This window comes from Cervus canadensis, chromosome 1, assembly GCF_019320065.1.
Source record: "Cervus canadensis isolate Bull #8, Minnesota chromosome 1, ASM1932006v1, whole genome shotgun sequence".
NCBI lineage: Eukaryota > Metazoa > Chordata > Mammalia > Artiodactyla > Cervidae > Cervus > Cervus canadensis.
Genome location: NC_057386.1, coordinates 8,780,876 through 8,805,185, shown reverse-complemented (window position 1 = coordinate 8,805,185; position 24,310 = coordinate 8,780,876).

Below are 24,310 nucleotides of genomic sequence, written 5' to 3'. Positions count from 1 at the left end.
GCTTCATTTGGATCTCGAACCTCCAGCCCACACCTGCGAACCGGCCCTGGGTCTCCAACTCTCTCCCAAACTTTCCTGCCCAGAGGCAGAATTAAGAATTCCAAAGTGCGTCCCCACCATCCCATCCAGAGAGGAACTTGTCATCCTTTCCCCCAGATTCATCTTTCCTTGCCTGATCCCCAACTTGAGGACTGGCACTTCATCCCCGCTCTTCCCTGAAATTTCTGACCCCAACCAGGGCCCACACAATGTTCCTGGATGACGGAACAGGCGCTGCTTGGTAATCAGAAAAAAAAACAAAAAAACTCCACAAGTCATTAAATAAAAAAGTAAAAGGAAAGGGTGTCCGTGTCTCGAGGATTTTTGTTTCCTTAAAGGAAAAGCAGATAGATTTTTTTTTTTTTTTTAAACAGAGACCTGGGAGCGGCCCCAGCTTAATTGGAAAACCGCATTCAAACAGGCTGGAGAGGCTCAGGAATGGCAAATAGCTTCTGCTTGCTCAAAGGAATTTCCTGGAAGCCTTAATGGCCGCTCTGCCCAACCACAGGCTGGTCTTTCTGGCAGAATTAGCGCGATCGTGTGGTCGGTGAGGCCTGCAGTCAGCCTGGATGCTTCCGTAGTCTGGGCTCCCTCAGCACCAACAAGTGGGGGCCAGGGGCCGGGGAAGCTTGTGGAGCCCAGGAGCTAGGGGTCAAGTAGGGAACTGCTATGTGGTCAGAAAACTGGTGGGTGGGCTGCAGTCTGGCCTGACCAGGGATAGGGCCTGGACCCCTCAGCAGCCCCCCTGTATTCCCAGGAGCCGAGGGGCAGCAGAAAGTGCAGGGAGAGATAGAGCTGGTGATTGCTGAGGGCTGACTCTGCTGGGGCGGCTCTTCGGTCCATTTTGTCCTGAGGGATGCTTGGCTATCATCTCCATTTTTCTTTTTTAACAAATTTATTCTTGACTTGCTTAGGTTTTTGTTGTTGTTTTGTTTGGCTGTGTAGCATGTGAGATCTTTGTTTCCCCCACCAGGGATCGAACCTGTGCCCCCTGCAGTGCAAATGCCAAGGAATCACTGGACCACAAGGGAATTCTTTTCATCTTTCTTAAGAGGAAACTGCCTCAGGGGAGTTAAAAATGGGCCCACGATGTCACAGAGGAGGTTCTAGGATCCTGCTAGATTTGTCTGACTCTGACCCAGCACTAGATGGCACATGTCTGGTGCTGGGGGCCCAGTCCTCTGATTCTAGAGAGACAGAGTGACCCAAGCCTCTGAGGGTGGGCTGGGCTCCTCGGGGTCCAGGATGGGGCCCAGCAACATCAGGACAGGGACATCCTCAATCAGTGTGGCTCAGCTGGGTCTCCCCATAACATGGTGTGTCCCCTCCCTTCTACCTGTTCCCAGACAGTGGGCCTGGACGGAACACCGCTCTGTTGCTAAGGCCAGGGGTCAGAGAGGAAAGGAGTGGCTGGACTTGGGGTGATGGGGAAGGACAGGGAGGCAGGTGCCTCTCCCCCAGTGGGGCTAGGAGAGTTTTGGAGGCTGGTTGGATCTTTCTAGGAGCTCTGCTGGTGCTTTACAAGTGGAGTTACCTATTCTAGGTTTACCTATTCTTGACTTATCTATTATATTTTTTTCAGGCTTTGGTGAAGACAGCCTCATGAACCACAGGTCAGGGGCTTCTTGGGATGTCTGAACAATCACATATGAATGAGTCACTTACGATATTTACCTGTTGGCTTCACTCACTTACTTATCTTATTAAAAAATGTCTACTTACAAGATAGAAGCAAAAATCACCCACAATTGGGAGCAAAATTTGCAGACTACAACATGAATAATTAAAGACTTTTAAAAATGTGTTTCTCTCCAAAAGATGTGCATGCATGCTCAGTCACTTCAGTCGTGTCCAACTCTTTGCTGACCCCACGAACTGTAGCCCATGAGGCTCCTCTATCCATGGGGATTCTCCAGGCAAGGACACTGGAGTGGGTTGCCATACCCTCCTTCAGGTGATCTTCCCAACCCAGGGATCGAACCTGCGTCTCCTGTGTTTCCTGCATTGGGAAGTGGATTCTTTACTGCTGAGTCACCAGGGAAGCCCTTCCAAAAGATAAAATTCCTTTTAAAAAACCATAGTCACAATCCTTCCCCATCACCAGGCAGGCCTTTAACGCTGCAATTCCACTGTTAAGCTACAGATGGTGTGACTTTGGGTTTGACCCCGGAGGGGTGGAGGGCTGAAGAAACAGCAATTTAGATGAACACCTTGTGTCCTCACCATGTGCCAGGACCTGGATGAAATTCTTTCCTTGGGTTAACTCTCCTGAAGCCTCCAAAAGGACTGCTAAGTAGGCACTGACATTGTATCTGTTTTAAGCCTGGGGAATGTGAGGCACAGAGAAGTTAAGTTACTTCTCCAGGGCAGCACAGTGTGGTTCCCTGGCTGGCTCAGAGAACGTGAGGGTGGGGCAACAGGAGAAAAATGGGTCCAGGTTGGCCTCTCTCTTGCAGGTGTGGGTGGGATTTTTCTGGGACCATCATGAAGCCCTGGGAGGAATCCAGCAAAGAGTTCGCCTGTCATAGGGTTTAATAAAAACCCTGTGCAAGGATGATACTCTTATGCTCTTTTCTTAAAGGGTCCCTGCATAAGGATTAGCACAAATCTCCCCAAATCCTGAATCTTCCCTTTGCAAACTCAGCTGTTTTGGAATAAGCAGCCTGTAACCCCCCCACCCTGCTACCGCCCCCATCCCTTGGGCGGGAGTCTGATAAGCAAGCCAGGGGGAGAGGGGAGGCCTCTTCGTTTCCCGGTCATCCACGGCGTTCCAGAGCTCTCTGCGTGTCGTCTTGGCTTCTGAGCTGGCAAGAGGAGGTGCCGAGGCCCCCCACAGTAGGCAGAGGATGGGGTCTTGTTGTCACTGCTCCTTATTTTATACCTCATGGTGGCTCCAGTCCCTTGAGATATCACCGCTGCTATTTCCCCCGTGCTTCTCCTAGATGTGGAAAAACCATTCACTCGTTTATTCAACAAAGCTGTGTCGGTGCCCACCTGACACACAGCTGAGCAAGAAGGATGGGGTGGTGAGCAAGGGACGGGCACCCCCACCTCCAGGAGCTCACACTCTACTGGGGGGCGGGGGGACAGAAATTGAGCGACATGGAAAGTTCTCGAAGAAGACGGAGGTACAGGATCCCGTGCTTGGTGGGGCTTCAAACACACCTGGGGGCATGGTGAGCCTGGACGATGGCTCCCCACGCTTTGGGGTGTTGCTGGCCTGTTCTGTCCATCTTGGATGTGTAGACTGGGGGTGGAACAGCTGGATACAGAAGTGGTGTTTCTTTAATTCCTGGTGATCATAAACGAGGCCCACAGTCTCTTTCTGCAGCCGAGTATCCATCACCACTTTCCAAAGGAAAGCTCCATCTGCCTTTTAGGTCTTAGCACCTGTGCTGGGAAAAAGATGAGGGTCTCGGTCCCCTGGCCCCAGCACTGACCACTTCCCAGCGGGCTCCAGCCAGCACCCTTTGACCCTCCTCCTCTCCCCTAGCTTAGCCCTGGCTTATTAAAGCAACTTGCCTTTTACAATCTGGTTCTCTAAAAAATGTCTGCCCTAACCTGCTTCTTAAAGGGTCTGTGACTCTTCCCCATCCCTCTAATTATTGAAAGATGTGTTTGAACAAGGAAGAGCTAGACTCATTTCCCAAAAGGCCTTTTACCCCTTGGGGATTGCAGGCAAACAGGACGCTGGTGGAGGAGACGCCCTTCAGAGAGTCGGTTGGCAACACAGAATCGCTCAGCAGTGTTTACATCAAGGGATGCAGGGGATGACAGCCCAGGCAGGGAATGAGCCTCTTTTCTCACTGAGGTCTTCCAGACCCATCCCAAAGTGATGCCCTGCTGTGGGGGTAGGAGGTGGAGAGATGGTTACTGAGCCCAGGAGATGCGGAGCCTTCTGGGTCTCTGAAGATGTGCTGGAAACTCCCACCACTCTTAGACTGGCTCATCTTTAAGCAGCCAAGTCTTTAAATTAACTAGTTCCTCGAGCATTTATTCAACTGTTCTTGGTGCAGGAGGGCATGCAGAGTGAGAAAGACACTGTCTTCCTGGAGCCCTTAAGCTGATGGGGAGGCTCGATGGGGGTGGAGGTGGGTGGTGGGGTTTTGCAGGCAGAGAGGAGTTGGATGGGGGAGGAAATCAGTGTTGATGGTGGAGGGGAGTATTTAAGACTCAATGCTAAGTCAATAATTTATAATAATTCTAAATGGAGTATAACCTTAAAAAGAAAGACTCAAGGCCAAAGGAGCTGCCCTGAATGGAGGCGGGGAGAGGGCGACATGGCAGGTGTGATCTTCAGCGGAGCCAAGAGCCTGGCAGGGTGACGGCCGTGAGCAGGGGTCTTGTGTTATTACGTGAATGAGGGGTTTCAGAGGGGGTGGTCTCTGAAGGCTTAGGGATTGGCTTCCGGGGTCAAGGGGCACAGAGAAGTTGAAGGGGTCCCTGGTTTCTGGTTTGAGCAGGGCTTAGGGGCAGCCAACCAGCTGGTCCTGGGAACATCTTTTCAGGGATGTCCTTTAAAACAGGCTGGAATGACATAGGCACAGCCTTGGACATATTGACAACGTGTGGAGACAGGGCTCCTGTGAGGTGGTGGGTGTGGGGAGGAGTAAGCTGGGGGGCTGGTCTCTGCATTATTGGAGGCCCTTTGTTCCTGGGCTTCAGCTGCAGGAGCAGAACCAGCACGCATGGCACTTCCCTGGGCATCCTTTTTCCCTCCCCCCTCCCTCGTTCCCCCTCCCCCCACTCTCTTCCATCCAGCTTGCAAAATGATGAAGGCTTGGGGCAGTCTGAGCCAGGAATGCCAAATCAGGTACAGACTCTCAGAGACCAAATCCTGTTTTGAAGTCTGTTTACTCTAACAAATTAATCTCTTTGATGCCTGGAGAAGAAAGATGCATATTAAACAAAGACTCAGCTCTGAATTCCGAGCGCTCACTGTAGCCATCAATCTCTCCTGGTACAAATGCTGGGTTCAGGGCGTGCATCTTCGGCATGGGGAATTTTTCCACCAGGTTTGTGGACACATAATTCATTAGATTTAATTAGCTAATCACACACTTACCACCCAGACGGTAGATCAGGTCCGCCATGAAGTTCTGCCTGGTTGTTGGACGGAGAAGAATTTATAACGGAGAGGGACCTGATTGCGGAAACAAGATGCTGTGTGAATGGATGACTTTGACGGTTCCTGGGACCCCAGCCATGTCTGCAGCCGTCCACACTGCTAGATGCAGTCGACATAGAGGAAAATATTTCAATGGAGGATCAGACTGCGTAGGTTCTTGGGCTGCCCTGCTCCCTTCCCCTCTGTGACCTGCACTAGTTTCTCCCTGCCTGCTTCATCCCATAAATACTGGGACACTGCCAAATTGCGTGTTCCCAGATTTATATGTATGCGCAAGTCCTAACCCCCAGCACCTCAGAATGTGACTGTATTTTGAGACAGGGCCGTATAAGAGATGGTTAATTTAAACGAGGCCTTTCGGGTTGGCTCTAGTCCCATCTGATTGGTTTCCTTATGGGAAGAGGAAATTTGGACTCAGAAAGAGACACCAGGGACTCAGATACTCACAGACCAAAGGCTGTGTGATGACCTAGGGAGAGACGGCCACCCCCACGCCAGGGAGAGAGGCCTTGGGGGAGACCAAACTGGCCAGCATCTTGAACTTCCAGCCTCCAGGACAGTGAGAGAGTAAATCTGTGTTCCTTAAGCTTCTAGTTTTGTGATACCTTTTTTTTTCTTTTGCAACTTTTTATTCTGTATTGGGATATAGCCTATCAACAATGTTGTAAAAGTTTCAGGTGAGCAGCAAAAGGACTAAGCCATACACACACATGTATCCATTCTCCCCATAGACTCCTCCCCTCCAGGCTGTGATACTTTATTTTATTCTTTTTGATGCAATTAAAAGCTATTTATCTGGCTGTGCCAGGTCTTAGTTGTGGCATGTGGGGTCTTTGATCTTAGTTGTGTCCTGTGGGCTCTAGTTCCCTGACCAGGGATTGAACCCAGGCCCCCTGCATTGGGGGTGTGGAGTCTTAGCCACTGGACCACCAGGGAAGTCCCTGTGACACTTTAATATGGCCACCTGAGCTGACTGATACAGACTCTATCACCTTCCTGTCTATAGCCCAAGATCATCGTGAGGACCCAACAAGATACCGTAGATGAAAGTACCGTGACGATTAGTAGGCAACATGTAATTCTCTTCTCTTCCTCTCCTTTTTATTTGAGAATGAGAAATGAGAAATGCCAAATGAGAAAATCTCATTTGGCAAAGAGACACCTCTACAGCCTTGCTAACACTTGGAAATCTCCCTTTGAAAAAGATGAGGGGAAAACACGCATAACCTAAAATTAACCATGAACCGTTTTGAAGAGTATACTTCCGTGGCATTTGTTGCGTTCCCAGTACTGTGCAATGATCACCTCTGTCTGATTCAGAGACGTTTCATCACCCTAGAAGGAGCCCGTGCCCAACAAGCAATCACTTTACGTTTCCCTTCCCCCTCCCTTCCCCCATCCCCACATTTCATTCCTGGCAAACACTCATTTGCTCTCTGTCTCTGTGGAGTTATATATTCTGGATATTTCATGGAAATGCAATTATACCATACGTGACTTTTTGTGTGGGGTTTCTTTCACCTAGCATGATGTTTCAAGGTCCATCTCTGTTGTAGCTTGTGTCAGAGCTTTATTCCTTTTTATGACTGAGAATATTCCATTGTATGGGTGGACTGTGTTTTGTTTATCCATCATCCACTGCTGGACAGTGAGCTGTTTCCACCTTTCAGCTCTTGTGAGTGGTGTTACTGTGAACACTTGTGTACAAGTATTTATCTGAGCTTCCAGGTTATGTGTGTACACATGTGTGCATCTGTGTGTATGTGTGCATGTGTTTCTAGAGGTGGGTGGGGCTCTCCTGAAGGATATTCTTAAGCAGATCTGATGAAGTTACCAAGAAGTGCTCAGAGCAGCAGCAGGAAAAGTAAACAAATAACCACTTACATAAACAGCAAGACTGGGCAGGAACAATTTTTGGAGAGAAAAATTGTTGGGGAAAGATTGGCAAGCGATGGGAAGTAATAAATCCCACGTCAGTCTGAAGATCCCTGCTCTCAAAGAATCTGCCTGCCAATGCAGGAGACACAGGAGATGCAGGCTCAATCCCTGGGTCAGGAAGATCCCCTGGAGGAGGAAATGGCCACCCACTCCAGTATTCTTGCCTGGGAAATCCCATGGACAGAGGAGCCTGGTAGGCTACAGTCCATGGGGTTGCAAAGAGTCGGACACGACTGAGCAAGTACACATACACAATTTATTTGGACATTTCTTTTCAAAATTCTTTTGGGGTATATACCTAAGGGTGGGATTCCTGGGTTGTAAAGTAATTCTACATTTGCACTTCTGAAGAATGGAAATCTCCCTTTTTCATCAAACGAGAGCAGGCATTAAGATCCAAACCTCCAGCAAAGAAGAACACTCAGCTGGACTATGGTGACCTTGATTTTTAATGGTTTTCATCCTTATGGGATCAGAAAATACAATACTGAGTTTTGACCTGTGGTAGCAACATCAACTTTTCTTTTATTACTCTGAAAGGTGACTAAAATCATTGAGTAGGAATTCCCTGGCAGTCCAATGGTTAGAACTCCCCGTTTTCACTGCTATGGCATGGGTTCAATCCCTAGTGGGGGAACTAAGATCTCACAAGTTGCTCAGTGAGGCAGAAAAAAAATCTGTTAGGTAAACAGAGGACCATATTAGAAGGTAGATCCCACATGGAAAGTTATTTTTGTCCATTTTGTTCACCCTCTGTCTCTAGTCCCTACATGGTCCCTGGCACATCTTAGATCCTCAATAAAAATGTGTCAAATGAATCAATAAACTGTACAGAATCCACTTACATGCACTGCTGTAGATAACAGTCTGGGTAGGGTATAGACGTGGCAGAATTCCTGAAGGTGGAGGGTAAACGCTCATGGAATCTGGCATAGAAGCCCCGAGACAGACCCGAGGCTGAGGTTCCCCCTCACCACTTGTTCGCACTGACTTTGGACAATTTCTTATCTTCTCTAAGCCTCAGTTTTCTCATCTGAAAAATGGGGCTGCTGGGAGAATGAGACATGCTGGTACATACAATGCAAGTCAGCGACTGAGGTTACCAGTCTACTGATTCCTTCAGGGAGGGCCCTGGGGCTGGGATAAATGCAAGAGAAGCTGGGAGGACTCCAGCTGTGGAGGAGGCTGGGAACCCAGGGCTGGCAGAGGGGCAGGGCTGGCCCGAGGCTGGCGTGGGAGTGGCTCTGTGCTCAGCACAACCCTTAGGAAGTGACATCATAATAGCAGCATCTTGTATTTATTCAGTGCTGGATGGCTTGTAAAAGTTTACATCTCATTTTCTCACCTGATGGGCTGGCAGAGCCAAAGCTGATTCCCACTGTGCAGAGGAGAAAACCTGAGATGGAGCCAGAGATTGGGATTGCCCAAGTTCATGTGGCAGGTCAAGGCTAAAGCAGGCTGAATCAGGAATCATCTTGGCCTCATGGGCCTGAATCAAATACCCACTTCGCTTCTCTTGTGGTTTCCAAACCTGATGACCGGTAGCCTTGCCTGGGCCCAGCCTGGGAATCTGTATTTTAGGTGCCACGTGGGTGTTCCCAGTTGGTGCTAGTGATAAAGAACCTGCCTGCCAATGCAGGAGATATGAGATGCAGTTTCAATCCCTGGGTCAGGAAGATCCCCTGGAGGAGGGAATGGCTACTCACTCCAATATTCTTGCCTGGAGAATCCCACGGACAGAGGAGCCCTGCGGCCTACAGTCCATAGGGTCTCAAAGAGTCAGAAACGACTGAAGCAACTTGGCATGTATGCACGGGTCACTTCACGCTGCCTCACTCTGCTCAGTGCTTATGCCACTAGATTCTGCAGTATCTGCAAAGCAGACTCATCATCCTGAGCTTGAGAAGATAGAACCATTCCCCCCAAGTTGGGAAGCCCTCAGGGGAGGTATCTCTAGAGAAGGAAATGGCAACCCACTCCAGTATGCTTGCCTGGAGAATCCCATGGACAGAGGAGCCTGACAGACTACTGCCCATGGGGTCGCAAGAGTCGGACATGACTTAGCGACTAAACTACCACTATAGGGGAGGTATGGAGGGGCACGGAACGCAGGGTCTGGAGGCTCGAGTCAGCTGCCGATGGCTGTACGACCCTTGTGTGAAGAAGGACCCTCTTCATCTGTCATCAGCTCAGCTCCCTCCCTCCCTTCTGCCGTGACGCTGGCTTCCAGACAAAGCTCACTCCTCTGGTGTCACCGTGCCAGTGAGCTGGACCCCAGCTCCCCTCCCCATGGACACCGAGCTCTCCCAGCTCCCTGTGGTTTGGGCTGAGTTAAAGGGCACAGCTGGGGACCCGGGCCTGCAGCCACGGGGCGGAGGAAAGCCCCGTCCTGAGTCCAGCGCCACCCATGTTGTCCTATGGAAGTGGCACATGAGACGGTGTCCCGCCCGTCCTGGCGCATCAGAGCCTTATTGTTATTCATCGGCCCAAAGCCTCTTTGAGAGCAGGGATCTTCAGACTGACGTGGGATTTATTACTTCCCATCGCTTGCCAATCTTTCCCCAACAATTTTCCTTTCCAAAAATTGTTCCTGCCCAGTCTTGCTGTTTATATAAGTGGTTATTTGTTTACTTTTCCTGCTGCTGGTCTGAGCACTTCTTGGTAACTTCATCAGATCTGCTTAAGAATATCCTTCAGGAGAGCCCCACCCACCTCTAGAAACACATGCACACATACACACAGATGCACACACACAGATACACACATGTGTACACACATAACCTGGAACCAGACTGCCCCTCCACAGGCTCACCGGGGTTCAGGTCACCACCTAATATACCCCATTGCTGCTGTTCAGTGGCTCAGTCGTGTCTGACTCTTTGCAACCCCATGGACTGTAGCCCACCAGGCTCCTCTGGCTGTGGGATTACCCCGTTATTACTGGAGGTGGTTGCCCTTTCCATCTCCAGGGGATCTTCCTAACCCAGGGATCGAACCTGCGTCTCCTGCATTGCAGGCGGATTCTATACCACTGAGCCAGCAGGGAAGTCCACTGCACCCCATTAGCTGATGTAATTGCATTGCAGCCGGGTCCCCTTTTCTGTCTCACCTGGGCTCTGGAGGTTTTCATTTCTGGGGCTGCACACAGCTACCAGAAGCCCCCAGGAGTCAGCCTCCTTCTCATGCTGCCCAGCTGAGAGCGTATCTTGGCTTTGCTGCTTGCCCGGGGTGAGGAGGAAGAGGATGGCTGTGGGCACAGAGGGGTCTCCACGTGTCAGCACTAAGACCCCACCTGCGAGCCTTGGGGACTCCCAAACTCGAGGGCTGGGGCTCTGGGAGGTGCCGAGGCCAGGAGAGGCCAGGACCCTGGGGAGGGGGAAGTGGGCGGTGGGATGCCTGGGACCTGCTTTCTGTTTGGTGGGCAGAGCCTCCAGGAGCTTGATCAGAACCCAGCAGCAGTGTGGCAGAAAGGACCGACCCTCACCCACCAAGGGTTGTGGCGGCCACGGGGACACACAGCCTCGCTCGGCTTCTGTGGTTTCCCACACAAACCTGAGTGCAGGCTGGGCCACCAGCGAGCTTGGAGACCTTGGGCAAACGCTCCCCAATCTGGGCCTCCGTTTACTCCCCTGGGAAGTGACGGGGTGGGTGGGTGGGGCCTCCATCCCTGCTCCCACCTCCCAGGAGTTCCAGAGAACACGGGTCTTGTTGTTACCCTGCAGGTGAACCCCCCATCTGTTTAGGGTCTTTCTGCGCAGCCCGAAAAACTGGAGTCTCGGTGGATGCCTCGTCCAGTGCCTCACAGCGTGCAGGTCCCTGGGTTGGCACTGCTTTAAAATGCAGGCTTTCTTAGGACTTCCCTGGTGGTCCAGTGGTTAAGACTCCTTGCTTCCAATGCAGGGGGGCATGAGTTCGATCCCACTTTAGGGAACTAAGATCCCATAGGCCAAAGAATTTTTATTTTCTCTTTTTGCCTTTTTACTTCAAACTGAGGTGCTATTCTTTTTTTAATTGGAGGACAATTACTTTAATGTTGTGTTGGTTTCTGCTGTACAACAACACAAACCAGTCATAACTATATATATATATACACACACACATATATATATATATGGCTTCCCAGGTGGCACTAGTGATAAACAACACACCAGCCAATGCAGGAGACCTAAGAGATGCAGGTTCGATTCTTGGGTCAGGGAGATCCCATGGAGGAGGTCGCGGCAACCCACTCCAGTATTCTTGCCTGGAGAATCCCGTGCACAGGGGAGCCTGGTGGGCTGCAGCGCATAGGGTCGTAAAGAGTCCAACACGACCGAAGTGACTTGGCACGTGTGCATATATACATCCCCTCCCTCCCAACAACCCCCACCCCCAATTTTTTAAATGTAGTTTTTCTTGTTATTCCAGGATGGCGAGCCCAACAGATCAGGAGTCGACTACCACTTAAAAGAGAGGTTGTTACTCATAGTTCCCGAGAGGAAGGGGCCCTCCAGCCGTGCAGGGCCACCTGGGGAACCACCAAGGTCAGTCATAAAGTCGGGAAAGGAACAATGTGGACGAGAACTCGTCTTGCGGTTTCTGTGGAAAGGAGTGGGTGAGGCCGGGTGAGCAGGGTTAGGGTGGGCTGCTTTGAATAATTGCAGAGGGCTCTGGGCAGAGGTGCTGCCGCGAGGTGGCAAGCAGCTGGCCCTGGGGGAGGTGAAAGCAGGTGAATGGTGGCCTCGTAGTAAGAGCCCCACAGAGGGGGATGTGGGCTCTGGGGTGGTCGGTCTGTCCATGCAAGATGGGCTCCCTGGGAATTATCTCCAGGAATAGGTCAGCCCTGGGAGGGGGCAGTCCTTCCAGGGTCAGTGAGGTTCCAGATGTCGGAACGTTGCATATAGAAAGTAACAAAACCTGTGCTGTGTATAATTTGTTATTATTATTTAATCAATAGACTTTCTTTTATAGCAGGTTTAGGTTTACAGAAAAATTGAGCTGAAAGTACAAAGACTTCTCATGGACCTCCCCCTCCTGACACACACACACACACATACAAACATAGAGACACACACACATAGAGACACACAGATACACACACACACATAGAGACACACAGACAGACAGACAGACACACAGACATGCATACACACAGAGACACACGCACACAGACACACACACAGACACATAGACACAGATACTCACAGACAGACACACAGACACACACACACACATAGAGACCCACACAGACACATGCACAGTTTCCCTTCTTATTGGCATCTTACACTAGCGTGGTACTAATTAGCTCATTACAAATGAACCAATATTAGAACATCATTATTAACTAGAGTCCAGTGTTTACATTAAGGTTCACCAGCTATCATACTTTCTACAGGTTTTGACACGTATGACATTTGCTTGACAAAAGTACCCACCCGTACGGTAGCAAACAGAATAGTTTTACTGTTCTAAAAATCATCCAAGCTCTGCCTATTCATCCCTTCCTCCCTGCTTACCCTTGGCAACCACTGACCTTTTTACTGTCTCCACGAATGCGTGCTAAGTCACTTCAGTCGTGTCTGACTCTTTGTGACCCCATGGACTGTAGGCCATCAGGCTTCTCTGTCCATGGGATTCTCCAGCAAGAATACTGGAGTGGGTTGCCATGCCCTCCTCCAGGGGATCTTGCCGACCCAAGGATCGAACTCACATCTCTTACATCTCCTGCTTTGGCAGGTGGGTTCTTTATCACTAGCGCCACATGGGAAGCCCTACTGTCTGCATAGTGTTGCTTTTCCCAGAATATCATATATTTGGAATCAGACAGCCTGTAGCCTTTATAGACTGGCTTCTTTCACTTAGCAACACGAATTTGTTTCTTCCATGTACTTTGATGACTTAATAGGTTATTCTTTTTAATCTCTGAATAATACTCCATTGTTTGGATGGACCGCAAATTAAATATGATGTTTATCCATGACTGTTATTTTTTTTTTTAACTGCATCACCTGGCATGTGGGATCTTAGTTCCGTGACCAGGAGGGAATCTGTACCCCCTGCAAGGGAAGTACAGTTTTAACCACTGGACTGCCAGGAAAGTCCCTACTATTGGTTTTAAAAGAAAGGCAGTACATATAAAGGTTTACATATGGAATCTAGAAAAATGGTACTGATGAACCTCTTTGTAGGACAGGAATAGAGGTGCAGATGGAGAGGATGGACTTGTGGACGCAGTGGGGGAAGGAGAGGGTGGGACGAACTGAGAGAGTAGCATTGACACATACACTAAAGAAAGCGTTAGTCGCTCAGTCGTGTCCGACTCTTTGCGACCCCAGGGACTGTAGCGCGCCAGGCTCCTCTGTCCATGGGGAATCTTCCCGATTCAGGGATTGATCCCAGATCTCCGGCATTGCAGGCAGATTCTTTACCATCTGAGCCACCAGGGAAGGCCCATATATACACTACCATGTGTAAATAAATAGCAAGCAGGAAGCTGCTGTGTAGCCCGGGGAGCTCAGCTCGGTGCCCTGTGATGAGCGGGTGGGAGGGAGGCTCTAGAAGGAGGGGATATGTGTGTCCGTATGGCTGACTCACGTTGTTTTACAGCAGAGACTAACACAACACTGTAAAGCAATTATATTCCAGTTTAAAGGAAAAAAGAAAGGCAGTGGGCTTTGTTGTCAGGGCTGGACTCACAGCGGTGCAGAATTTCTGAGAGGGGGCCCAGTGGGCCGGTGGCCTCTGCGCTCGGCCCAAGGACAAGTGATGGAGACAGACTGGATTTGCATGACCCGGGAGGCGGTGTCCATTCTCGTCGTGCAGACAGCTGGCTGTCCCTGGCTCTTTCTCAGAAAAGCCTTTCGGGGGTGGTGACGCCCTCCTCCATCTATAGGCCTGCGGGCAGGAAATTTCCAAGCTGATGGGGTAGGAGATTTCCCAAGTGGGCCGGTTGGCTTCAAGTCTGAACAGCGTTCCCCTTCCCTGTTAAATAGGAAACAGCTTTGAGAGACTAAACAACCCAGAGGAAGGTGCTACAGGCTGGGAGGCCCAGGCCTCCCCAGGGCCCTCCTTGCAGGACCGGCTTCCCTGGCAGCTGGGGCCCAGCCTCCAGAGCTTCTTGGTCTATTTGGGGGCCTGCAGCCTGTGGTGAGTTCTGTGGGCTCCAGGCCCGGCAGCTGGCTGCCTGCTCTGGCCCTCATTGGGTCCCTTTTTTCCCCACACTTCAGTGAGGTCCACCCAGCCACAGGGACTTAGTATGCTGTTCTTACAGGGGCTCCTGGCAGATATAACTCCCGGACAGGGCGTCTGCCCATTTCTTTCTCCTCATTCAAGGCATTGTGTTGGCTGGCCCTCCTGCCAGGACTCTTTCTCTGTGTGTGTGTGTATTTAAGTGTGTGTGTGTGTGTGTGTGTGTGTGTGTGTAGAGGCTGGTGGTGCTGTGGACAGCTTGTCCTCTCCCAAGCCATTGATCTGGAACCCAGAGATTATGGGGGAATCCACGCTGCTGGCAAGGGAGGGAGGGGGTGCCCAGTCCCAGGACACCCCTGGTTTCCTCCCACGCCCCGTTGCTGTAGGCAAGAGGCTGCTCCTGGAGCCTCAACGCTTCCCCAGCGCCACTAGAAGCTCACAACGGGAAAGTGACAGCGAGTCAGTGGAAAAGACTGCCGTTTCATCTTTCTCCCTCGATGCTCAGATATACCCCGAACACAACCCAGCTCGGTTTGTGTAGGACCCCTCGGAGGCGACAGCCACTCTTGGAGGCCATGAAACAGCACCGACAGGAGGCCCCCCGACTGAGCAAGCAGGCGGGCAGCACAGCACACCCACTCTAACGCCGGGAGTCAGGTCAGCGATGGAGCCTATATCCTTCCAAACCTGGCTTGCAGTCCTCCTCTTCCAGGAAGGCAGCCCTGATTCCATGCAAACCTGTGTGCATGCTGTCACTCCAGTCGTGTCCGACTCTGCGACCCCATGGACTGTAGCCTGCCAGGCTCCTCTGTCCATAGCAGTCTCCAGGCAAGAATACTGGAGTGGGTTGCCGTTTCCTCCTCCAGGGGATCTTCCAGACCCAAGGATCTAGCCCACATCTCTTATGTTTACCTGCATTGGCAAGTGGGTTCTTTACCACCTGAGCGTCGCTTTAACCAATTCCGTCAGTCAGTAAAACAGGACTCCACCTGTTTCTCTAATGCTCTCTCTGTGCGCTTCCAGCACCCCGTCCAGGAGCTTAGGTGGCCGACCTTGTCCTGCAGGCAGGAGGGTGAGGAGAGAACAGACACTGCCTCAGCCCCTGGGGTGCGCAGGACAGGCTGCCGGGCCAGCAGCCACGGCTTTGCCTCACCTGACAGACGGGATGGGCACACCCGCTCTGGCCTCCCCCACGGGGCTGTGGCAGGGCTCGAATTTAAGTCCATTCCTGAAACAGCTTCTGGTCCACGAGCCTGCTGTCTTCTCACGGGTCCGAGGAGAGAAGCGAGGGAATTGGACCAAGTGCCCGAGGTGCTTCTGACCCGCCTGTCTCCCCATCTCAGATCTGTGGCCGTGAATTCCTGAGCTTGCCCTGCAGGGCTCAGAACCACAGAAGGTCCTGGGATGCGGCGACGGGAAGGGATCCACGCTGTTATTTTTAATCTGTGGATGCAGTCGTCTCAGGCTCTGCAGGCTCTCGGACTGCTGAGAGGCTGCCTGCTGGGCGGAGAGGAGCTTGTCCCTGGGACGCCCAAGGGCTCTGTGGCGGTGAAGGCCATGTCAGAGCTCCCGGGGGCCCCGCTTGAGCCCGGGAGAAGCAGGCTTGCCCAACACCCCAGGTGCTTGGCTGAGGACCCCAGGCTCTGTGCAGGGTGCAGCCTGACTTCCGTGCTGTGGGCGGAGGTGGCTGCTGGCTTCACAGCTGCTCATCAAGGTTGTTAGCTCTCCCAGCGCCCTGTCCCCCTCGCCCTCCCCCCCATCCCCGGCTGGGTTTAATGTCTCCTCCAGCACAGCAGCTTGTCTTCCTGCAGGTGGAGGAGAGAGATGAGCCTTTGACCGCAGCGTGAAGACAGCAGGAAGTGTGTGAGAAGCTCTCGGGAGGCCTCAGGAGGGAGGAGGGGGCCTTTAATATTTTCTGAGGGCTCATCATGTTCCTGGGACATGAAGCAATTAGGTTGCTTCAAGTCTGGTGAAGAAGACCAAAGGCTGGAATGCAGAACCCCGAGAATCTTCTGCCACTGCCTTGCTGTGTGTCTTGGGGCAAGTGGCTTACCCTCTCTGGGCTCAATAGTAAATGGAGACAGAGGAACTGAAAGTCTGGCAAGTGTTTCCCTTCCCCTTCCCAGGGAAGGCCAGCCCAGGGGGATGTGGGCAGCCCCAGAAAGACTTACCCCTTTAGCTTCAATGCTTGTCCAAAGGAAGGCAGGTTTGGATCTGGGGAACTGCAGGTGAGGCTGTGCAGGGAGCACCCAGCCCAGCGTGGATGAACAATGGCACCTGAGGATCTGGAGAAAGAAGATGAGGGGTAGGTGGGTCCGGCCAGGTTGGAAGCCTTGCGCCTCCTTAGCCCTACTTCAAAGCAGGCTGAACGTGGCTTAGTGCATGGGGCTGGAAGCTGCCATTGGGCCCATGACATCTGTAAGTTGCAGTTTGCTATAAATAGAATCATAGTCCATAGCCCACAAGGCTCCTCCATCCACGTGATTTCGCCAGGCAAGAGTACTGGAGTGGGTTGCCATTTCCTTCTCCAGGGGATCTTCCTGACCCAGGAATTGAACCTGCATCTCCTACATTGGCAGGCAGTTTCTTTACCACTGAGCCACCAGGGAAGCCCAGATAGAATCACACGGCTCACTAAATAATGAGCTGTAAATAAAAAGGGCAATAATATCTTCATCACCGATAACTCACCTGTGTTGGGCAGCGTGCTAGCTGCTTTATGTATGTCCTCCCTTTCACTCTTCACAATATCCCGGGGAGGCGATATTGACATTATCATCACTGCACAGGCTGAAGATAACGGGGCACAGAGAGGTTAAGTGACTTGCCCCTAGTTACACAGTTAATAAGTGGTAGAGCATAATTTGAACCCAGCCCTTTCAGAGCCAAAGTCCTGGCTCTTAACCTCTGGACTGAATGGTCTTTTTGTAAGAACTCTTTTTAAAAAGTGTATTTATTTATTTATACATAAGTAAATATGTAAAAGTACTTGGCTTGCACTAAGTCTTAGTTGCAGCAGGTGGGATCTTCAGTTGCAGCATGTGGGATCTAGTTCTCTAACCAAGGACTGAAGCTGGTTCTGCACTGGGACTGTGGAGTCTTAGCCACTGGACCACCAGGGAAGTCCTCATATCATCTTTTAATAATAATAGTAAAAGGCCTGGAGAGACGTTCACGGGACAGGTCTCCTTCAGGGCCCTTTGTTGGAGGCTAAGCTGCTAGGTCTGCCTGGTTGGGTCTGGCTGGTTCCTGAAGATGCCTCTTGGAATTTCATAGCTGGAAAAAGAAGTCTTCCCCCAGAGCACTAGCTGCTTGGTCTGCAGGGTCCAGCCTGGGCCTGCCTGTCCGGCTGGCAGAGCCCACCTCCAGGGGGTGGAGTGGGGGCCCTGGGGGACTTGGGTGGGTGGTAGGTGGGGGACAGCTGCTCTCTGGGCGTCTCACTGTTTGAGTGGGAATTCTGGCCAGAGGGGCCAAGTTTGGATGGCTGTTTATCTTACTTCTCTTCTCTGCAGAGAAAGAAATGATCAAAAACACGTAGACGGCATACACATGCACACACAGAACTGTGGATCTCAGTAAGAGGACCCAAGGAAAAAAAACCTGGGCACCCTGGGTCGCTCACCCCTGCCCACTGCTCTCACCATGGCCCCTACTTGATATAGACATTTTAGGTCCAACCTCAGCTTCTCAGCTGGTAGTGTTTCCCACCTAGCCCCCCTGGTCCAGTACTAATGAAGGATATTGTGATGTTTCTAAAACATTGGCAACTTTTTAGTTTATTCTGCCAACAGCCAGATCTGGTCTGGGTCTGTCTGGTGGAGGCAAGAGTGTCTCCCAAGGTGCCCACCTCAGCACTCACTCACACCCAGGGTCCCTGGGGGACCTTAGTGGCCTGCCCCTCCCCCACACCCCCTACTAATGGGTGGCAGGGTCCCTTCTTTGCTCTTCCTTCCACAAAGGAGTGACAGCCCCAGGCTGGTGGGTCCAGGTCTTGCCCAGGCACCAATGAAGTGTGGAGAGCCTGTGCTGGGTCAGGCCAAACTGCCCAGAAACCCACTCTGAGGGGACCAGGGGAGAGAGACGGGGGCTGGCTCCAGGCATCCCAATGAACCCAGATACTAATTCTTAGAATTGATCCCTTTGGACTGACAGTAAAAACTTGGGATCCCAAACCCATTTGCTCACAAAATGGACTGTTTCTAAGAGTTGAAGTTGAAACTCTGAGTCCCTATTACGGGTTCCCAGCTGATTACTGATGGCCAGGCCTTTGCTTACAAAAAGAATTTCTCATTTTACTCCAAGACCTGCTCCAGAGTTTCCTCTGCAGAAGGATCTGAATATTCAATCCTTAAAGATATTTGATTTTCAAAATTAGACATGAATGTGAACACTCCAGAGACGAGTTTTTGTGTAAAATAAGGTTTGCCTTGGTCAGCAGAGATGGGCGGGGGGCTGGGACTGGGACCAGTGGGGCGGGCTTGAGGCGGAGGGAGGGCAAGGAGGCCCTGACCCAGAGTGTGGTCACCCTGTGGGTGTGCACACGTGAATGCTTGTGTGTCTGTGGGAGGCTTTCTGTTGTCACATCAAGGTGGGGGTCCTAGTGGGAGGCAGCATCCAAGGCCACGCAGCTGTGTTCCTTCCAGCAGAACAAAGCATACAGGATCTTGGGATGCAGGAGCCAAAAAACAAATAAATAAAACAAGCAGCCAGGGCTATAAATAGATGAAGGCAAGAGGAGCTTACAGGCAGCCACCCACTCCCTCCCCAGTGGGAGCAACAGCGTGAGGCCAGTTCCACAGCCCTAGATGCTCGTCCTTGGCCTTGGGCTGGGAGTGGGAGAGGCCCAGTCCCCCGATCTTCCACCTTCTTCCAGGGCCAGAGACTGGAGTCCTCAGAGGAAACCCTTCTTGCAGCTGCTGTATCAATTCAGTCACCATTCAAGTCCCTCCTTCCTTCCCTGGTCTAGTAGACCTGGCCTCCTCTGCGTGTACCTTCTTCTGCTCAGGGCAGAAGGCAGTTCGCTCCTGGGACAGGGATGAGGATCCATGGGTTTTTTCTATTTCCCACCTGGCCTCCTATCCTCATCTCCAAGGCAGTGCTGACCTGTGAGGGTGGGCACAGATGCTGGAATCCAGGGAAGCTCTTTGTGGTGTTCCATAGCTCTGGAAATGTCATCTGGAGTCCATCTGAAGTATTGGGCCTGGCTTTTTCACCCTCTTGTTTAATACTTTCCTCTCTGAAGTTTTAGAAAGTATCTTGAGAAAATGGTTCATCCATCCACCCATCCACCTACCCATTCATCCACCTGTGCACCCATCTTTCCATCCATCATCTATCATCCTTCCATCCATCTCACACATTCACCTACTCATCCATCCATCCATCTTTCCATCCATCATCTACCATCCTTCCATTAATTGACCTACCCATCCATCCATCTGTCCGTCCATTTTTCCAATATCTATCCATCAACTGATTAGCTGATTACTCTGTTAAGCACTAGTGGTAACCAGTGAACTCTTCACCTGGTTCTCAATCCCGCTTTGTTTGCTCTTTGATGTGGGACTCGGACTTTTCCCCAGGTGAAGGCAATTCAGAAAGATCAGCGCTGTGGTAGGAAAAATACTGGTTGCTATGGGAGCTCACAAGCAGGGCTCCGTGCCAAGGGATGTTTATTTCTCAGCTCTCACACGCAGGTAGGGATGGGAAGCTTTAAAGGGGACTGTACTACCTGACCACATTGCAACCAGCTCTAATGTGTGTGTGTGTGTGTGGTCAGTGATTCCCAGGGTCAGTGTGGCTTAGAAGCAGATAGAGAATGCACAGGGTTGCAGGCTATCATTGTGACAATGATAACAATAGTAATAATCTCCATCACTCGTTGAGTACCTCCTATGAGTTGGGCATCGTGTCAACTCCTGTGCCCGGATCCTTCCATTGAATCCTTTCAACAATTCCATTGTACAGAAGAGGACTGCAGAGTCAGAGGGATTAAAGTCCCCTGGCCTGAGGTCAGAACCTGGGTCGGTCCAGGCATCATGACCCTAATAAGCTGTGTGACCCTGGCGAGCCTCTCAACCTCTCTGAACTTCATTTTCTTCTGCAAAAAGAAAGGATCTTCTATGGAGAGGAGGTGCCCCATCGTTTTGAGTCTCTGAGCGGCATTTTAATGTCAGACTCTTTGAGGATCTCTTCACATGCTGGTGCTTTTATTTTTAGGATTCATTGGTTGAGAAAACTCACAATGACAAAAAGCTACTTTGAATTCTGTCGTGGTTTAAAATGAATTTGTATCTGATTACTCATCACCACATGTACATGCATCTGACAAATAACCCTGAGGTGGGCATTATTTTTTCTGTTTACCCAGGCAGGTTGGATGTGTGGATCTTGGTCTCTGCATTAAGGCTGAGGCGCCCCAGGGGTCAGGCCACGTGCTGCCCCTTCTGGATCTATGTTCCATATTCAACAAACCCAACAACTGCTACTTCCTCATCCCTCTGAGGTGACAGCGAGATAAGGCAGAAGCAGACGGGACAGGGGGCAGAGAGACCTGATGGAAACTGCTGACCAGACAGAAGTGGAAGGGGTGAGAGGGTCTGCAAGGAGCCCCCTCGGTGTGGTCAGTGCCTGGCTCACCACGGCTCCCTCGCTCACAGCAGCACGTGGTCCGTTCAGCAGGAACCCACGGCCTGGGGCTCAGGAGGGGGTCTCCTCCATAAGTGCCTTTAACACACCAAGGACTGTAATTGGTCTTGTTAGACCCCGAGGGGCCCATCCAGAGGTGGGACCAGGGAGCCAGCTGGGAGAAGCCCGTGACTTCTTCTGGGGCAGGAGGTGGGCAGAAAGAATCGAGGAGGGGCCTGGGGAGTCTGGCCAATTTTGCTCAGGCCTGGCTGGTTTCGGGGGCCTCCCTGGGTGGGAGCTTCTTCCTGGAGTCTGCTTAGGACCCCAGAGCAAGCAGTGGTCTTGGCACAGGCTTCCACCATGGGACCACTCCTCAAATACCTGGATTCCTCCCTGATCTCAAGGCAGAAAAGGCAAAAGCCTGGGAGTCAGGTCGGCTCCTTTTTTTTTCATTGTTCTTTTCTGAGATTAGATTTGGGTTGACTGCATGCATCAGCCTCGGGGCCTCACTGGGGAATGAGAAGCAGTGCTCCCCTGCCCCACTTCCCTGCCTCCCTCCTTCCGTCTTCGGCGTCCTCCCCCATCTCTGACCCTCCTCCCTCCGGCACCCAGGGCTCAGTCATGATGCCACTGCAGGCAAAGGAAACCCAGCAGGGTCCCTGCTGTCTCTCCCTTCTCTGGACAGTACGCAGCCGCCTGCTTGGGGTTATGCTAGTTACATGGGGGACTCGGTCTTCTGAAAACTGCTCAGGAGCTGGAGTTGGACATGGGGTCTTGCAGTCTGTTGACTGACTGGTTTCAGGGTCATGTAACATGTTGATAAAGGAGGACTGAAATGTGGTTTAGATTTTCTTGGATGCTGTGTTCACCCCCAGTGCTTGGAGGGAGCCGGCCCTCCTGCGATGTCTAGACCCTCCCCACCCCCTCTCCCGGGGGTTTCCTTCACAGCTCCCAGTTCCCTTCCGTCATCACAGTTTGCAAATCGCCCTGAGAGTTGAGTATGACCAAGGAAGGGCGATCTCTGACCCTATCAGAGAGGCTCTCTGGAAGAGATGATTGCTATTGTTCAGTCGCTAAGTCTTGTCCAGCTCTTTGCGACCCCATGGACTGCAGCACGCCAGGCTTCCCTGTCCTTCACTATCTCCTGGAGTTTGCTCAAAGTCATGTCCGTAGAGTCAGTGATGCCATTCAACCATCTGACCTTCCGTTGTCTTCTTCTCCTCTTGCCTTCAGTCTTTCCCAGAATCAGGGTCTTTTCCAGTGAGTCAGCTCTTCGCATCAGGTGACCAAGTTTGGAGCTTCAGCATCAGCGTCTGTCCTTCCAATGGATATCAGTGTTGATTTCCTTTAGCATTGACTGGTTTGATCTCCTTGCAGTCCAAGGGACTCTCAAGAGTCTTCTCCAGAGGTGATGCTTATGATGAAAAGTAGAGGGTGCATAGGAGAGACACGGAGGGACCAGCAGGAGCCCAGCCTGGAAGGTGGATAATGTGGCCCTGAGGGACCCTGGGGGCCCTTCAGGGAGGGTTAAGGAGGGATGAACAGGAGCCTGGTCACGTGGGGTTTTGAGGACCACGAGGGACCCGGAGTTGCCATAGGGCAGGGCTCTGATGGCTGACTGTATGTGTCAACTGGACTGCTTCACGGGGCACCTGGGGAGCTGGTGAAAAGTTCTTTCCAGGGGTTTCTGTGAGGGTGTTTCTAGAAGAGATTAGCCTGTGAACTGGGGGGCCGGATAAAGCAAACTGCCTTCCCCAGAGTGGGTGGGCATTATCCAATCCATTGAGGGCTTGAGCAGGGCAGAAAGGTTGGAGGGAGGGAGAGTTCTCTCTGGTTGACTGTTGAGCTGGGATACGTGTCTCCTCCCGCCCTCAGGTTGGAACTTACACCACGGGCTTTTCCGGTTTATAAATGGCAGATGGCGGGACTTCCCAGTGTCTGTAATTGTGGGAGCCAATCCCTTAGAGTAAATCAGCCTCTTTTTCTCTTGTGTCTGTCTCTACCCCTCTCTCCTGTTGGTTCTATTTCTCTGGAGGGCCCTGACCAGTTCAGAGGCCTCACGGGACCCTGCTGTCCACTGTCCTTGGCGGTTGGGCATGAGTCCACCCAAACGTTTAGGTGGTGTGGAACCCAGATGCTCCAAGGCAGCCCTTCCATGAGAGGTGGCTCAGTTCCCCTGGCTACCAGAAGCCTCCTGACATCAAGCCTGCTTCCTTAGTGCCACCGCCCTTCCCTGCTCTGCCCTCCAAGGGTCGCAGGCCACAGAACTCATCTCATCTTCCCCTGGCTGCCCCTCACGCTTCTAAAGACCCCTCCCTCACGGCCTCCGGCAAGACATCGTTCTGCGTCCGTGGGCTGCACACTCCTGCCACATCTCATAGGATGCGATACGACACCATCAAGGATAGCGGCTCAGCTGGTAATGTGCTAAGTCACTTTGGTCCTGTCCGGCTCTTTGCGATCCCATGGACTGTAACCCCCCAGGCTCCTCTGTCCACGGGCTTCTCCAGGCAAGAATACTGGAGTGGGTTGCCATGCCCTCCTCTAGGGATCTTCCTGACCCAGGGATCGAACCCACATCTCTTATGTCTCCTGCATTGGCAGGCGGGTTCCTTGCCACTAGCACCACCTGGGAAGCCTGTAATGCCCAGCCTTTAACTGTTTACCCCACGTGGATCCTGTGTGACTCTTCCCTGGCCTCAGGCATCTGAGTTGGCGATGAACTAGACCCAGGTTGCGCCCATCAGCTTTCTCTCCTGGACTCCTGGGTCAGATGTCCCTGTGTCCGGCAAGCCTCTAGGGCAGATCTGCTGAGGGCAGCTCCCTCCTGCCGGGCTGGGTAGCAGGAAGCAGGGACAGGGACCAGGCAGAAGGAGGAGAGACCGGACTACCTGCTGTCTGACACTAGCTAGAGCTGCTCTCACCCTCCTGAGGGCAAGCACAGCTCTGCTGGGGGGTCTTTGAGGCCCTGAAAAGCCAGCCTACTCCCCCCACCAGTGCAGGTTCCCCTCTGGCACCCAGAGTGCTTGGCAGCACCGTTTCTCCAACCTACCTTCTCTCCCTCACTGTCCTTACCTGCCTTGCTCTCCCGATCACCAAATGGGCAAACTCTCGTGTGTTAGAATCTCCCCTGAAAACAGGTGCAGAGGCCAGCAGGAGGTGTGCTCCCCGGGGGTGCAGGCGGAGGGCTAATCTTGGGGGTCCCATGGCACATGGCGCTTCTAGTAATAAGATTGAGGGCCAGCACACACCCCTGCCTGCTGAGCCCAGACAGGAAGTCCTTCTACCTACTGTGCTGTCACTAGGGCCTCCTGGCACAGGTGCCAACCCGTGGCCACCAATTACAGTCCAGGTCTTGGGGTTTGTTTCCTCCCTGGCCACTTCCCCAGCCATCTGGAGCCTGAGGGATGC